General features: G+C 34.7%; 1 pseudogene; it reads left to right on the top strand.

The window, feature by feature from the left end:
• Positions 1 to 12,827: 12,827 nt before the first annotated feature.
• On the top strand, positions 12,828 to 14,427 carry LOC104871824 (annotated as a pseudogene).
• Positions 14,428 to 16,804: the final 2,377 nt, after the last annotated feature.

Here is a 16,804-nt window from a genome sequence, read left to right on the forward strand (position 1 = left end):
CATAGTGAGACCCTGTCTCAAAAAGCAAAATAAAATAAACAAACAAGCAAAAAATTGTAAATCCTTTCTGAAAAGTAATTTGGCATTTATTATAAAACTAAATCTGAATTACCACTTGAAAAAACAATTGTACTCTTGGACATGTTTCTATAAAATGAAAACCATATTCACACAGAAACACTGATAGCAGTTTTATTCATAATAGCTGAAAACTAGAAACAATATTCTTCCATAAGTTAGTGGCTAAACTGTGGACACATTCCATGGAATGCTAATTATTAATAAAAAGGAACAAACTATTGACACAAGCAACAATTTAAGGCAATTTTACAGAAAAAGGGGCAATGACAATAAGCTATTCACAGTATGAAGTCATTTATAAAACATTCTTAACATAAGAAAAATTAGCCAGATGCACAACACACTAGTGCTAGTTATAGGGGTCAGATAGGTATTGGAACTAGGGAAGGGAAGTGGGTGTGATTATAAATGTATAACAGAAAGAATCTTCATGATAATGGACCTGTTTTGTGTTTTGACACACACACAAATATAAGTATGAAAAATCCACTGAAATATTAATAAAATTAACATATTATTAGTCAATTTTGTAATATTGTACTACAGTTTTATAAAATGTTATCATTGGGGTAAACTGGATAGAAGGTAGACAAGATCATCTCTACATTATTTTTAACAACTTTGTATTCATCTATAGTTACTTCAAAATAAGCAATCTAATTTAAAAATAAAGTATATCATTATCATATGATTCATCAATTCCACTTTCCACATTTATCCATGAGACAGTAAAACATTAAAACATGTCCATGAAAGTTGTGTATACAATTGTTCATAGCAGCACCATTCATAATAGTGAAATTCTGGGAATGCTTCAAATACTTCAAGAAATACATGAATTAAAAGATTCCATACAGTGGAATTCTATTTGCAGTGAAAAGAACAAAGTACTGGAACACATAATAGCATAGATAAATTTCAAAATATGTCAAATGAAAGAAGCAAAAAAAGCAATTACTATGTCAATCCAATAGTTACTTTCTTTTTTTTTTTTACCTTTTTTTTCTTTTTATTGAGTTTATTGGTACATTCTAGGTATACAGTACAGTTACATTCATTACTGGGATCTTGTACCTTTACCTGACAGGTCTTGGTTCTCATTTTTTCCCCTTGTCCCTGCCCTCCCTTCACCCCCTCCTCCCCTCCCCATTTACAAACTCTTTATTTTCATTTTTTCATTTTCTCCAATGGTGTGGCTTTCTAGGACAGTCAAGAGCCAACCTGACAGAAGCAGATCAGTGAGCTTCATACCAGGATGGGCTTTGAAGGCCTCTACATAGAATGGAACTTTTTGAGAAATAATGAATAAATTCTATGTCATGATTTTGATACTTGTTACATAGGTCTATGTGAATTAAATTATATATAACTTTTCATTTAAATCATTGCATTTTATTTGATTTAATAAAAGGGATACCCCAAAAAGTTGATTTTAAAAGAAAAATTATAGCAGTGTGAGATAAATATTATAGGACAATGCATATAAAGTCATAGAAAACTTTTCTTTGATAACATTTGGCCAAAGACATGAAATAAATGTGAATGGGAGTGAATATCTTGGTGAAGAATATTTTGAACAGCATAAAAAAAAAAAAAAAGACAAAATACATATTCTAATGTAAGATCCAGCCTGGTAGATTCAAGCAGTACCAAGAGGTCTTTGGAACTAGGATAGGGAAACTAACTGAATGACAAGAACAATGCTTTTAAGTAAGTGCAAGATAGTTGGGGGAAAGGTAGAGTACATCAAAAGTATTTAGGCTTTTACTCAATAAAACCAAAACAATTAGAAGTTTTGAGCAAAAGAACAGAGAGATCTAACCTATTCTAATGGAATTATTTTAACTATTATGTGGACAATGATGTCTGGTCACATTATAGAGGAAACCCTTCATTCTTTTAAGACTTTCAAATTAAGGTTTTATTTTTATAAAATAAGATGTATTCAAATTCCAAGAATCAGCATGACTCTCAAAGTGTTCTCCCATGAGAACATTTCAGAATATATCCACTTACCAAAATAAAACACTCAATTTCATTACCCTGACTTTTTTGAGATAAAGATTTATTTTCATAGATGTTCAACAACTAACAAAAATAATTATAAAAAAATTAGAATAGGGACTGAGGATTTAGCTAAGTGGTTCTGCCACCTACCTAGCAAGTACAAGGACCTGAATTCAATCTCCAGTACCAGAAAAAAAAAAAAAGAGTATAGAAAAATACAACCTTAATAATTGCAACATGGTTATAAAATGTATACAATCCCCCAAATGTCTTTGAAATGATTGCAATATGGTATGCATCTGAGGGAATTTGGTTGATCCTTTTAGAAATAAATTTCCTTGTTTTCTATGTGAATAAAAAAATAACACAGATCCCCAAAGAGCCACATGGTGCCATCAGAGGACATGTCACAAACACACGCTTAACAATACAGTATGAAGTCAATACAAATTTTGCTAATTTTGCTAATGACTACCATTCATGGTAAAAATAGACAATGAGCTCCTTATTGGCAGAATTAACAAGCACACACCTAATAAGGAGCACAGAAATTATTGTGAACAGAAAATCAGGAAAGAACAAGAGGAGCAATGAATTAGAGGAGAAAACTACATAACAATTCTTCATACACAGACAGACCCTAGAACTCAACTCAGCAGTAACATGGAGACTGCACTGTGATGAAAGGAAACACTGCAAAAATAACTGTGCTGCACACACATCCCAGCAGGTCCACAGCTGTGTCTCAATAACCCTAAACACATCTCCAGGGGAAAAAGTCAACCTGTTAAGAACTATTACAGAAATCTGTTATGCAAGTGTTGTCAGAGAGTTTACTTACATTTTCAAGGCTTGCCTTGACAGTCCTACTTTTACTTCCTTTTCTCTAACGAACCAATGAACCAGTTAGATTCTTTCTTTGGAAAAATATCAAAACAAATACATTGGGTGCTATTTTTGAGGAAAAAAAGAACTCTTCTGAATGAAGAATTTTTTTCTTTAAACATAATGACTTTGATAAAATTATGTGTTTTCCATTTCAGGGGAACAATATTCTAATCATATCCACCACTTTTTCTCTCATTTGTATCATAAAATCACAGCTATTCGTAGCATATAATTACTGCTATTCTATAGAAGGTTATAGTAATGATGTTCAGCTAAGAGCTAACATCTATCAACTTCCTCCATAACTGCTACAAAGATGGCCATGCAAATACATATTAATTAAACAAACATTTCCTCAGAGCTCACTACAGGCTGGGGATCCAGGAATAATTAAAACCAAGTTTCTAGTATCGGCCTTATAACCTATTGTGAAAGGAAGACATATAAACATATAATTAAAGTACTAACACAATTTAAAGTTTACTGACCTCAAGATACCTTTCCATAATGCTCAGGTTAAATTGTTCTTGTTTAAACACTGCTAGATTCCTTTACAGACATCATTATAGGGTTGAAGGTCATTCATTCAATTATATAATAAATTCCTAACTGCCACATAGTACATAATAGATATTACTTGGAGGGGTCTCAAAAAATAAAAAAACAATACTGTCTTCATTGAGTTTATCTCTTGTTGGACAGGTAAAAACATCAAGCAGATAATATAATCCTGGCACTAGTTCTTAAGAAGGAAAACAAATAGGACACTGGAATAAAGACAAAGTTCTCAGAAAGTGACACTATTTGAAGATCTGAATGAAATATGTTTTCTGTTTCTATAACAAATTACCATAAATACAACAGTTTAAAGCAACACAAAGACATTATCTTAGATGTCTGTAGGTAACAAGACTGATATAGATCACTTGGTAAAATCAAGGCATCAACATGACTGCATTCCTCTGATTCCTAATGGGTGATTCCATTTCTTTTCCTTTTTCATATCTACAGTCCACTTCTGTCTTTTTACCCGCTTCTGTATCCATATTTAAGGACAATGGTTTGAGCCTTTTTACACTGAGCATTCCCCTGACATTTCTGTCACATATGGTAATACATTCCCATGCAGCCCGTGATATGGTGTTATGCCTTCCTCACAAGTACAATATATATAATATATTACATATGGAATCTAAATGTATAATATAAAATATAATAATATATAATAAATATGATTATATAGTATATATATAATATAAGTATCTGGAGGAAATTTAAGCAAAAGTAGAAAGACTAAGAGACACTGGAAAGGAAAGGACACTGATGTGTTTGACTCCAAGACTATTACTTCTGGAGTAGAGAGAATGAGCAGGGAACAGTCCAGGTAAGGTACAGCTTTGAGTCAAAGAAAATAGTGCTGCATTTTATTTTTATTATTATAGGTTTTGGAGACGGTGGTGACATAATCTGTCCATTTTGTTTTGCGTTTTTGGTCACGGCTGGAACATGAACAGCCAAGTATAGGGAAAATGTTTATCTTGTACACCATATTATGTCTAATTTTTGATTTAGGTCCTGACCCAGAGTAAGCCCATATGAACATTAGTTGGTCAACAAACGAATAAATTAGATGGGTTGTACTTTTTTTTGTTTTTTGAGACAGGGTCTCACTATGTAGTTCAGACTGCTCTGGAACTCAACTCTGTAGCCCAGGCTGGTCTCGATCTCACAGCGATCTTCCTGCCTCAGCCTCCCGAGTGCAGGGATTACAGGCGTGCGCCACCGCGCCTGGCTCTTGAGATGTGCTGTTCTTAGCAGTAATCCATACATTTCCCCTTGCCTCTCTTTCACCAGACTTCCTATATTCTCATCCTCCCCTAACTTCTCCCAACCCTTACTCCTTCCTTCTTTTTCTCCCCTTCTTAACTTTGTTCTTCCCTTCCTTCCTCTTCTATTATAAATCAGGGTGCCATGAACATTAAACATAATGGGATTAAGAATGCCAGTGGATATCTGTGGGATAAAAGCACAGTTATTTAAAAATAAGCAAGATTCCTTTTACTGCTAAGAATTCAACTCTAGTGTAGTGACTTCTCACAGTACCTGTCTTGCAGATTTAAAGCTTATGATTTAGCCAGAGGAAATACTGCAGAAAGCAGATATAGAAATTTCTTTGCTATTCTTTTTATCTTTTTTCCATACAGTTTGTAAAGTTTGCACTTCGATTGGTTGATTCACTGAGAATTTTCAATTTTATCAGATGGGGCTATACCCTGTAGGACTTGTCAGACTTGTCAGAACCACACAGCAAATATGAGGATGAGGTTGCTATTTACCCATTCTAATTCTTTTTGGGCCATGTCAAAAAAATATCCCTCCATATTCAACTTTTACTAACTGTCACTGAATCACCATTATATGTCAGTGAGGCCAAGCATTTTAGTCACCTAATAAATCCGACATTGACCTATTAGTAGGAGTTAAACTCCTATTGTACCACTCTAGAAATCAAACATAAAATATAACAAAATAACATAGAGATATGTATAAAAAAGGAGGTGTTACTTATAACTTATTACTTATTACTTCTTTTTTAAAGAAAGAACACTTTAAACCATCATCAGAATTGCTCTTTGGAGGAGAAAAGTTATATGTACAAGAGATGACATAGTTGGATTTGAAAAGAAGTTAGGGTGCTCTAAATTTAATTAATTGTAGATTTCACTCTGGCACATAAATACTTTGAAAACTGAAACAAATTAAAATGTATAAAAATAATCTGTAAAGGAAGTACAATGAAATAAAATTATTAGGGTGATGTCAATAAAAAGTTATTTTAAATGATTTTAAGACAAAATAACAACTATATTTTCTGAGAATAAAAATAGTAGAATAAAGATTTACATTTGTTTCAGTAATTATAGGTGGGTAGTTTTACTTTTGTCATTACAAAAGTATTATTCATGCAAATGGAAGAAAACAAATAAATAAATATTTTGTGTTGCTAAGTTCTTGGATTTCTCACTCTGGAAGAAAGGATATATAGCATTGGTGAGACATACTGCAAATCTAGGGCTCTAAATTGGAATTATCACCATGATCTAATATCAATTTTTGTCTTTAAAAACAAATTTAAAAACTACATATTAGCTCTGCATAGAGAAGATCAATAGAACTCAAATCACCTTTGGCTTCTAGGAAGTGCTTGATAAATGCAAACTGTTATCACTTTCTTGATTTCAGTTGTACTACACAGGTATCTTACCAAGAAAGAAGAGCTCAGATTCAGATATAACAAGTAGATTAAAAAAAAACAAAACATTATGCTTAAACCCTTTGATTAAGAGTAATTGAATTTGTAGTACATTACTGCCAAACCATACTAATACCTTTAATAGAAAAATGCATTATTCCCTTATATCTCAGCAGAGACTGGAACCAGTGTGATTTATCAGGAAATCTTGTTAAAATAATATTTTCACATCCATCTCCATTTAAACATTTTCCAAAAACTATCAGTGAATAGTCAAATTGGTTTCAATTTTATCTTTAATTCACCTTTTTACTTTCTGCTCCAAGTGGTCATCCACAGCTCCACACCTCAATAGACATCTGCATGGGTAAGAAAATGATAATTGTCTGCCAGTTAAGACATTTTGAACAAGTTTAACATCACTCTGTCATACCATAAGATAAGCTTCAAAAAATGGCTGTATCTTAAGATCACATCTTTCATCTTCCTGATGTGCTTTTCCATTGTTCTCATTTTTACTATCTTCATTTTATTTTGTCTCTGGATATCCCAATCTGAATCTTTCTCCCATTCCACTGAATTTGGTTTAGTACATGATGTCTCTGATAGTTTGATTTTGAGATAATGTTGCAGACTTTGCTAGGTTTCCTTTGACTCATTAGTTTTTCATGTGTGTTATGCCAGTGTATTTATTTCTATCCACAGTCATTTTGTCAATTCATTGAAATAAGTTTAACCTTCATTTTCCTTGGGCCATTTCTAAAATATCTCCCTTAAATCTTTGGAATAAGTGGGCATGTCTGTGTGATCATATATGTTTGTGCATATATATATATATATATATATGTACACACACATACATATATATATATGTATGTATGTGTATATGTGTGTAAGTGTGTAAATGTGTGTGTATATATATTTTGTATAAAGAGTATGTAACTGCTGTTAGGCAGAAAGGTGAGAGCACCCTAGAAATGCATTATTTGCCCTTAAAAAAAAACCTCCTAATTTATAAGGTTTAGCGAGAAAATGGACATGTAAGTTCATAGTTATGGAGAAAAATCAGGGTTTATTCAGTTCTTATTCTGTGTAATGCACTAGACTGTACATTTATGATATGAATTAAATATAACAACCAAATCAAACATATGCTATAACTATTTAAATATTATAAACAAAGCACAGAAACTTAGAGTTCAGATAATAAGTGCAATGTAAATTCATACTCTTTGATACCAGAGCTTCTATTCTTAAGCATCATGCTCCATTGCACCTCTTGGATATATGTTCAGTGACATAGCAATAGAGGTAGAAAAGTGTCAGAGCAACAGAGAAACCACAGGAAGTTTTTAAAGAGTAAGTGAGGTGCTGCTTGAGCTTGACCTGAAGGTGTAGGAGATTACTGAGAAATGGGTGGAAAATAAACTCTACACAAAAAATGGAAAGGACGATGCAGAGACAGATGATGTACTAGTCAGATCTCCTGTTGCTGGAACAAAACATCTGACCTGAAACTTAAAGGAGAGGAGATTTAATTTGGCTTGTGCTTTCAGAGGTTTCAGCCTATGGTCAGTTGGCTTCAAGGCAGAAACATTCTGTCCAAGGACATAATGAAGGAAAGCTGCTCACTTCATGGAAGCAAGGAAACAGAGCACAGAAGAATGCCAAAGAGGAAGGGGTCAGGGACCAGATATAGTCCTCAATGGCATGGCCCATGACTCTTGCACACACCCAGAAATATGCTTAACTAAGCCTTGAAGCCAATCAAGTTGACAATCAAGATTTATAGTCACAGATGGGATTACTATGGCTGGACTTTAGAAAACTAGGCTTAGGCTGGGGAATATTAAGGGAACCCTAGGCTTTAGGCCATAAATACCAAGTTGGGGGAAGAGTTTAAAGAATTATAAATAATAGTTCTTTTTAATTTTAATGTGCTTGTGAGTTAACTGAGGTTGTTCCAATAAAAACTCTAATTAGAAAAGTCTGGGGAAGAGCTTGATATTCTTCATTACTAACAAGCTCAGGGGGAAACCGCCTCATCTTTGAGTGGTAAAATTGTACATCATACTGAGAAACATGAATTATATCAAGTAAATCTATGAATGTTTTATTGAATTCTCATGGGCCAAGAAAAATACAATCAGTACTGCATTTCCAAAAAAAAAAAAAAATTGCATCACTGACGACTATGGCTGTTTTTCCTTTCATATCAAAATGTATAGGTCCAAATAAGATATATAGGTTTCTAAAATATTCATTGTCAAAACACAATAAGTGTTATCAATAAGAATCTTAGCCTTTCCTTTATATAATCTTTTCAACATACTTGGACAGATAAATGAAATAGGCACTCAATGCATCTAACTAAAATTCCAGATATTAATTTATTCAAACCTTAGTTTTATATTTTTAATTGCCAATAAGCATGACTGGATGAATTTCTGCATTGACAGAAGTCTACTATTTGCTTGCCAATTGGGATACATTTAGGCTTGTGAAGAAAGAAAGAGACTGCTGTGGGCCTGCCAAGTGGTTTAGACACAGTAAGCAGAGACTTAACTACTCAGCATGGTCTCCATGCAATAACTGTGCCTGGTGTAAGTGTGTATGTCCTGCTCTTCAAAGGAGCCAAATTTAAACAACAGCCCTTGTGATTCATAATCAGTAACTTCTCCAGCCTTTTCAAAGATATACACTTTTTTGTTCAAAGGCATAGCTATAGCAAAGTAGTACAGGCCAGCTTATTATAATTTTTCTCCTAAATGGTAGTAAGTCAAAGAAACATGTATTAATTATTATTGGCAAGCATTTAAGGTCTCTCATTAAGGCCTAAAAGGGACTTTGGAAATATACTACTCCTGCCATTTACAAATCAATCACTTGAAACACAGATGAAAATATTTGCTCAAAATCACAGATTTTAATGGGGAAAAATGAATACAAAAATACTCATTACAGTAATGGCAATCTAGATTCTTTTAGGGTAAGAATAAGACTATAATTTTTATTGCAATATAGGCTTTTAATAAAACATACTTTTCCACTTTGATGTCTCTTCAGAACATAAGTGTTTTCAAGCCTTTGTATCCTAAACTTAACTTATTAGACGTCATATTACACAGAACCAAACATGTTCTCTTTCTTTCATATTCTTCTTCCTTCTTGCTATATAAACTCCACCAGCTTCTACAAACTAAGAAACTCAATGTAAGCCTCTAAACTCTAAATTTATGGGTCTAGTCTTGGAGTACAAACTGGAGAACTGAGTTACTGTATACACCTTCATTCTATTCCTGGGAAGAGTGCAGGATGAATTCATGGCATCTGTGGAGGACTAACCTGAATAGCCGGATAAGCCTTTTGAACATTGAGCTGACTTGGGACTATGGCCCACAGAGTTGAGTTGGACACTATGCACTGATCCTAACCATATCAAATTCCTGCAAAACTATCAACAATAACTACAGGAGTTAAACAGGACCCTAAGCCTCATAATGATATGTTAAGAATATCTAAGGTTCATTTAAAAATTATTCAGTGCACAAGGAATCATAAAAATCACAACATATGTTTGAAAAAATAAGCAAGAGATACTGATGACAAGATACTCCAGATGTTGAAATTGTCTAACAAAGAGTAAAGCAGTTATTTTTAAAATGCCTAGTAGGGCCGGGGATTTAGCTGAGTGGTTCCACCGCCTGCCTCGCAAGTGCAAGGACCCGAGTTTGATCCCCAATACCAAAAATAAATAAATAAATAAATAAATAATAAAATGCCAACCATGTGCAGCCCTGGAAGATATGTAAAATAAAATGTGATAGCAAAAAATAAAGAATATGAAAAGAAAAACAAATTGTAACTCAGAAACTAAAGAATATACTGACAATATTTCACTGGAAGGACTCTGTAGCAAAATAAAGATGACAGTCTGTGAGTTAGAAAATATATTAGTGAGAATTATCAACACTGAATTTAAAGTAAATATGTTTTTAAAAAATAAATAGCAGAACAAGAAACAATTGAATAACATGAAAAAAATCCAAACTTGCAGTTACATTGGTCCACGAAAAGGAAGAAATAATATAGTGCTATAATTAAAAAAAAAAAAAACTTTTGAAAAAATAATGCCTTCAAAATTACATATTTATCAATTACATTAACTTAAAGATTCAATAAATTTAGATACCCTTAAATAGGATGGTCACAAATAAAGTTATGGCTAGATATATCATAGTCCAATTGTGAAAATACCAAACAAGATAAATATGGGAAAGCTTCATAAAAAGTAATTACTAACAGGCAAGTAATGACTCACATATCAACTTATTTATCATGTGCCTGCTAACCTAGGGCCAAGCACCTCCGAGCCATGATCAGGAGCAGTCTTGCCTTCAGGATTCCAGTGGATGGAACATATCTGTCCCCCATGGACATAAACACCACAAACCACAGTATGAGTCTTGATTTTGAAACATCCACGTTATTCACCTCTAGAACCTCTTGACCATGGTACGGAGCCAATGCTTCATACCCAGTGACTTGTTGAGAAATTGCCAAGAACTGTCCCAGGGACTTAACAGGACCAACACACATCTGTGCAAATGATACATCCTTTGTCTCTGACTTTAAGGAGACCTTTGTCTTACAGCATTCTCACTGAGTAGTATCCTAGACACCCAGCATTAGAAGGTTTTTACCTAACGAAACCAATATTTAAATACTGGAAAAGATGTTTACCCCTTCAAATGTAAAGAAACAAATACAAGGCTACATGCATCACAAAAACACAAAACTGATGCAGCTCGAGGAAATTAATAAAAAGCATTGACTCTAAACAAATGAAAATCCAGAAATTGCCTAAGAAAAAAAAATTCAAAATAATCCATAAAAAACTTTAATGAGATACAAGATACACATATGTACAACTCAACCAAATCTGGAAAACAATGAATGAACAAAATAGAAGTTAAATATAGGAATAAATGTCACATAAAAAGTCCAAATAGAAATCTTGTAGAAAAAGATTATACTAACAGAAAATTTAAAAGTTCTATAGAGTTTTAGTAGTAGATTTAATTATGCAGAAAAACAATTAGTGAACTCAAAGTCATTACCTGAAAATATCCAGGTAAAGGAACAAAAATAAAGAATGAAATAAAGAAAAAATCACATGTTGTCTAGGGGATGATTTCAAATGAACAAATATCCATTTATGAAAGTTCTACAAGACATAGATAAAGGAGACCAAAAATCCTTTACTTAAAGAGATAGCAGCTGAAAACATCAAACATTTTTGAAAGAATATGCCTATCCAGACTCATAAAGCTCAAAGAATCTCGAGAAAGTTGAACCCAAATAAGATTATCTTTAGACACCATATTATTAATAGCTAAAAGGCAACATAAGAAATAATTTTGAAAGCAAAAGATAAAAGTTAATCATCACACATAAAGTAATATTCATCAAGCTATTAATATATGATGATAAAGGGGTAAATTTATTAATAGAATACAAAAATATAAATATGAACATATTCATATATTCCCGGAACGTACAAATAAGGCAAATGTTAAAAGACCTTAGGGAAAAATGGCAATACAAGAGTAGTTGGGGACTTAAACACCTTAGTTTCAGCAATTGATAAATCATCCAGACAAAAAATTAATAAGGAAATAGTAAACTTAAATAACATTATAGGCCAAAGCCACCTAACACACACATGTAGAATATTATATCTGAGAACAGAAGATTCCACACATTTCCCAAGACCACATAGAATATTCTTCAGGATAGATCACATGTTGACCAACAAAAAGTAGTCTCCAAAACTTAAGAAAAGTGGAATCATATCAAGTACATTTCCCAACACAATGGTATAAAAATTAGAAATAATTAAAAGCATGAAAATTGGAAAATTCACAAATATGCAGAAATTAATGTACCCTTGAACACTAAATGGATAATAAAGGAAATCAGAAGTTTAAACCTGTTTATTTTGAGAAAAATGTAAATAGAAATACACTGTAACAAAATTTATGTGTTGCAACTAGGCCAATTATAAGAAGGTAATTTATATAGTGAGAAATACTTACATTAATGAAATAAGAAAAGCTTTACCACTTGAATTTTATACCTAAAGGAGTTAAAAAAAAAAAGACCAAAGTTAGCAGAAAGAATGGAATAGAGCAGGAGGAAATGAACTAAAGATTTGACAAAAGTAAAAAAGTTGAATCAAATGAAGGCTTATTAAAAAAACATAATTAATAATGTTTCATGTGAACTACCCAAGGAAAAAAGTAGGGAAAGCTGAAGTGAATAAAAGTATGTTTGTGGTGGTGTGGACTCAGCTGAGGTGGTTCAGCAGGAGAATGAGCTCAAATTCATGGGTCTCATAAAGTTGCCCAACCTGGCCTTGAACTTGGGGATCCTCCTGTGTCAGCCTCCTGAGTAGCCGGTATTACAGTGCTCTATTCCTAGGTATCTGTGACTGGGCTGCTACAGCCTGGCAGATAGCATGCCTGTATAACCCAGGAACTGGCACACTCACAGCTTTCCAGAATTCCTCAGAGGGAGAAGACTGCAATAATGGCGAACTCCCAGGAAGATAATGCCAGAGAATAATTCACTTAGACAGATATATAAACAGCTGTGCCAGACTCTGCTTAACCAAGAAAAAGTATGTCTAGCAAGTACTGCTATGAAGACTGAAAATTACGTGGCCAAAACAAAACTTGCCAATGGCACTTTCAGTGTGATTGTGTCCAAGCAACAGAAACTCTCAGCAAGCTGTGGGAAGGAAAATGAACTGTGTGTCAAGTATTTTGAGCAGCGGTCAGAGTCACCTTATATCCTAAATGTGTCATTGCCAGCACGGGCACATAAACTCCTCTCTGAAGCCTATGATGCAGAGGGATTTTATCACTGCTCTGCCAGATTGGGGTTTGGATCACATTGCTGAGAACATTTTGTCTTACTTGGATGCCAAATCTCTGTGTGCTGCTGAACTTGTGTGAAAAGAGTGCTACTCACTGACGTCAGATGGCATGTTATGGAAGAAGCTCATTGAGAGGATGGTTAGGACAGATTCTCTGTGGAGGGCCTGGCACAATGAATAGGGTGAGGACAGTACTGATTCACAAACAAACTTCCTGTTAGCAATGCTCCTCCCAACACTTCATATAGAGCACTTTACCCTAAGATTATACAAGACACTGAGACCGTAGAGTCTAATTGGAGATGTGGAAGACATAGCTTACAGGAAATCTGCTGCAGAGGTGAAACAAGCAGAGGAGTTCACAGCATGATGCCAGAAACTTGTAAGCAGCCTTGGAAACAACACAATCAAGACCTGGGATAAAAGTACACTGGAATGCAAGTGAATTCTCACAGGCCATACAAGGTTCTGTCTTTTGTCTCCAGTATGCTGAGAGGGTCATTTTAACTGGATCTTTGGACTCCACAGGCAGAGTACGGGATGTGAATACAGGCGAAATGTTGAACATGTTGATTCACCTTTCGAAGCAGTTCTGCACCTGGGTTTCAATAATGGCATGATGATGACTTGCTCCAAAGATCATTCCATTGCTGTATGGGATAAGGGCTCCCCAGCTGACATCACTCTCCAGAGGATGCTGGTTGGACACTGAGCCGCTGTCAATGTTGTGGACTTTGAGGACTAGTACATTGTTTCTGCATGCGGGGATGGAACTATAAAGGTATGGAACACAAGTACTTGTGAATTTGTAAGGACCCTGAATGGACACCAATGAGGCATTGCCTGTTTGCAGTAAAGACAAGCTGGTGGTAAGTGGCTCACCTTGCAACACAATCAGATTGGGGGACATGGAATGTGATACGTGTTTATTATGAGTGTTAGAAGGCCATGAGGAACTGGTGCGATGTATGTGATTTGACAGCAACAGTCAGTGATAACAAAAGTCAGGGGGGCCTATGATGGAAAAATTGAAGTGTGGGATCTTTTGGCTGCTTTGGACCTCCGTGTTCCCGCAGGGACTCTCTGCCTTTGGACCCTAGTGGAGCATTCTGGAAGTGTTTTCCAACTGCAGTTTGACAAATTCCAGATCATAAGCAGTTCACACAATGACACCATCCTCACCTGGGTCTTCCTGAAAGAGCCAGCAGCCCAAGTCCAGGCCTCACCCCCCAAAACATAAACCTACATCTCCAGATAAATTTCCACAGGCTCGTGCTCACCCAGGACTCATTAAATACAGTTTCAGTATTTAACATATCTACAAAGACCAGGACAAACAACAACAGCAACAATTAAACTCCTACCTGGATCCCTGGACCTGTGAGGGGCAGGGCTTGGAAAGTCCTGGTGGGACACAGTTGGTCTATAGCTAACCAGGACGGACACTCAGCACGGCCAGCTGCTTCAATACTGCTATTGGAAGATGTCTTCTTTGTCACGTGAACGATGGGGACTTGAACACTTTCTCTCTCTTCTTCCCTCCTACCGTTTCTCCTCCACTGGCTTCCAGACAGAGATGACTTAGAAATTTATTCAGTGTTTGGACAGGCTGTCTCTTGCTTTACTATTAAGCAGAACTAATTTTTGCCTATAGCCCACTTCTAAGGCCAGGAGGATGCAGCTTCCACGCAGACAGAGCCCAGTGTAGCCCTGGAACTGCAGGACCAGAGCCTGGCCAGAGCAGCAGAGACGGCTCCCTGACGGCCTCCGAAGAGGAAGCAAATGCACAGGCTGGAGACCCGGACTTCTGCCTCCACTGTCTGCGGTGCCCCTTTCCGCTCCTCAGCCTGAAGAGAAGCTGTGTGGCGAGAGTGTCCCAGTCAGCGCGGGCAGATCCGCAGGAGGATGCCCATCTGGAGGAGACAAGTGTTCAGTCACAGCACCAGCTCAGCTTTGGGTCTGGGGACCCTACGGCAGCAGTGGATTCTCACATGTTACACCCTCATCATACTGAAACTTCTCCTCTCTTTGTCCCCTACCTCGGACTCTGGCAGTGGCTGCACCTTTTTGGACTCAGAAATCTCTTTGACTCGATGTAGAGTGTGGAAAGGAGTTGCTGATTTCATTTCCTCGCATTAACAATTAGATGTGTAATAAAAAGCATTGTATTTTTTTTAAAAGTATAATTGAAAAAAAGAGACACTTTTTGTAACTGATACTACAGAAATAAATGGCCAAAATAGACTACTATGAACTATATTGCAACAAGTAGAAAACCCTGAAGAAACAAAAATATTTTAATCATATGACCAACTGAGAAAGAACCATAAATAAATATAAATCTTGAGCATATCAATAATGTGTAAGTATACTGAATCAGAAATCAAAAGACAAGCCCAAGATAATATGGAGTTCCAGGTGGATTCTACTACTTGTTAAAATAAACTAATTCCAGTCCCTTTCAAACTCTTACAAAAATTTGAAGATAAGGGGATACTTTCGAATGTATTTTCTGAGGCTATAATTACATTAATAATAAGGCTATATAAAGACACTGAAGAGAAATAAAACTATAGGCCAACATTCCTGGTGACTCAGATAAAATTTTCCTCAACAAAATACTATTAAAACCACCAATTAGTAGTGTTTATTCTTCTAAATATATGAGAATAATAGCATTATATATCCTTTCACTGTAAAAACCCCAAAATAAGGCTAGAAGGAATATACCTCAGCATAACAAAGGTTATATATATATATGAAAACAAGACAAGGGTGTTCTCTCTCCAATACTACCAACATATAAGACCTAGTCATAGAATAAGATAAGAAAAAAGTTAAAATCCAAATCAGAAAACAAAACATTACATTGTTTGGATTTGTAGTCACATGTACTTACTTATATGTAGAAAACCTGCACAACTGTTTAAAAATTACAGTATTAGAACTAATAAATTTATTCATTCAAGTTGCAGAATACAAAATCAACATGAAAAAGTGAATTTCTGTACACTAGTGATCAACACAATGAAAATATAAATTACAAAATTAATCTCATTCACTGTATCATCAGAAAGAATAAAATACTTAGCAATTAATTTAACCAAGGAACTGAAAGATCTATACAGTGAAAACTTCACGATATTGATGAAAGGAATTTAAAAAGTGGAAATATATCCTATGCATGGATTGAAAGAGTCAATATTATTAAATACCCCAAGTACCAAAAGTAATCTCCAGACACCATGTAATACCTATCAACATTCCAATGGTGTTTTTAACTGAAATAGGAAAGTAATCTTAAAATTCATATAGAAGCATAAAAGTTCAAAAATGACTGAAGAAGTCTTGGGTAATGGGAATAAAGCTAGAGCTATCATACTTCATAATTTAAACCATGTTAAAAAGTTGTAATAATCAAAACATCATGGTTCTGACATTAAAAACAGATACATACCAATGGAGCTGAATAAAGAAACCAAGGATAACCCTATAATTTATATAGTCAACTAATCCTTGAAATTACCAAGAACACACAATGAAGAAAATAATTTTTTAAAGAATCAAGACAGGGGTAAGGGGAAAAATGAGAATCAATATCTGTCATGTAAAAGTACAAGATCCAATTGGTAAAC

This window comes from Fukomys damarensis, unplaced genomic scaffold (assembly GCF_012274545.1).
Source record: "Fukomys damarensis isolate Sample0158 unplaced genomic scaffold, DMR_v1.0_HiC HiC_scaffold_36, whole genome shotgun sequence".
Classification (NCBI taxonomy): domain Eukaryota; kingdom Metazoa; phylum Chordata; class Mammalia; order Rodentia; family Bathyergidae; genus Fukomys; species Fukomys damarensis.